The following is a 1,290-nucleotide window of genomic DNA, read 5'->3' as shown; positions in this document are numbered from 1 at the left end:
GAAAAAAAAAATTCTAAAAAATTTTTCTTTCGGTGGAAACTAACGTTTAATATGTACAATAACGATTTATCGAATAAAAATCGTATGTTAATATATGTTCGAATCGACCATAGTTTCAGCGGCTAAGTACCAGCAGCCCGGCCGGTTGGTCTGTACGCGCGGCAGTTTACCACCATAAGCGCCCGTGCTGAGCGGCCGGCGCCGCGGTCGTCGCGGCCGCCCGTTTGGTTACTATAAGAGAGCACGTCGGTTCGAGCGGACCGGTCGGCGCAGCGGCGGGCGAGCGGCTATTCTACGATCTCGGTCGAGAAGCAGTCGTTCAGCTCCTCGAGGTCCATTCCTCGACTGTTCTGTACCGCGTTCCGTTGCGAATTTTTCTCTACACAGCATGACCACGGGTCGGTGTCTCAGACCGAATGGCCCTTATGTGGTAAGCCCAGAATGTTGGGTTGGATACAACGTATATTCGTTATACTTGTACGACTCTCACATCAACTCTCAGAAACCCAAAAGGGGTTTTCTATCCGAGCGAAAATATATTTTTCGTATACAAAAATTTAATGGCAAAGACCAAACGAAATACTACACACAAAAAGGGGCGACGAACAAAAATTGTTCGAATGAAATATAATATATACATATAAAATTGAGGTGTCCTAAGAGAGAAATACATAAACTAAGAGGTATATATTATAAGAAATATATATTATTTCTGGGCAAAGAAGAGAGAACGAAAAGAAGAGTATGATCTTTAACGCGAGGGCCTCGACATGGGTACGCCTAGCATGGTTCGCGCTTTCTCGATATGTCCAGCATGTTAACGTACGCGGTCTTCGGACTTCGTGCGTTATGTCCGTGCTTACACGATGGAGAGCGCTCGAGCATACGTGCTTACAAACCTGAAAGTCGATGTGACATCCGAGATTCTTTTTCTTCTAAAAAGATCTCGGAGAGATACACGGGAGAGTTTGAAATTTTTGGAGGTCCTCCTGATGTATATGCGCGGATATACCCATGTGGTAATTCGTGCGGAGTTGGTAATCTAATAGTGGAGCGAAATTTACCAACTCGAAAGAGAAGAGAGAAGAGAGAAGAGAGTAGAGAGAAGAGAGAGGAGAAAGAGAACTGTCTTAAAGACGAGAAAAAGTATCGTCGATCCGACTCTTAAGGGGAGAGAGTCGGCGACTAAGATATATATATACATACATATTTTTGCTTCGTATGATGAAAATTTACTCGAAGCTCCCTGGTTGATCCTGCCAGTAGTCATATGCTTGTCTCAAAGATTAA

General features: G+C 44.0%; 1 non-coding gene across 1 annotated transcript in view; it reads left to right on the top strand.

Annotated features, from left to right (window-relative positions):
- The first annotated feature begins 1,243 nt into the window (after positions 1-1,243).
- The window catches only part of LOC143176333 (small subunit ribosomal RNA), a 1,921-nt gene continuing 1,874 nt past the window's right edge, over positions 1,244-1,290 (top strand). Inside the window, exon 1 of the ribosomal RNA XR_013000897.1 lies at positions 1,244-1,290. This exon is cut by the window's right edge and continues 1,874 nt beyond it. This is a non-coding gene — a ribosomal RNA (small subunit ribosomal RNA).

Source organism: Nomia melanderi, unplaced genomic scaffold (genome assembly GCF_051020985.1).
Source record: "Nomia melanderi isolate GNS246 unplaced genomic scaffold, iyNomMela1 scaffold0495, whole genome shotgun sequence".
NCBI classification, from domain to species: Eukaryota; Metazoa; Arthropoda; class Insecta; order Hymenoptera; family Halictidae; genus Nomia; species Nomia melanderi.
Note: the sequence above shows the minus strand (reverse complement) of the source record. Positions and strands in the feature narration are given on the sequence as shown.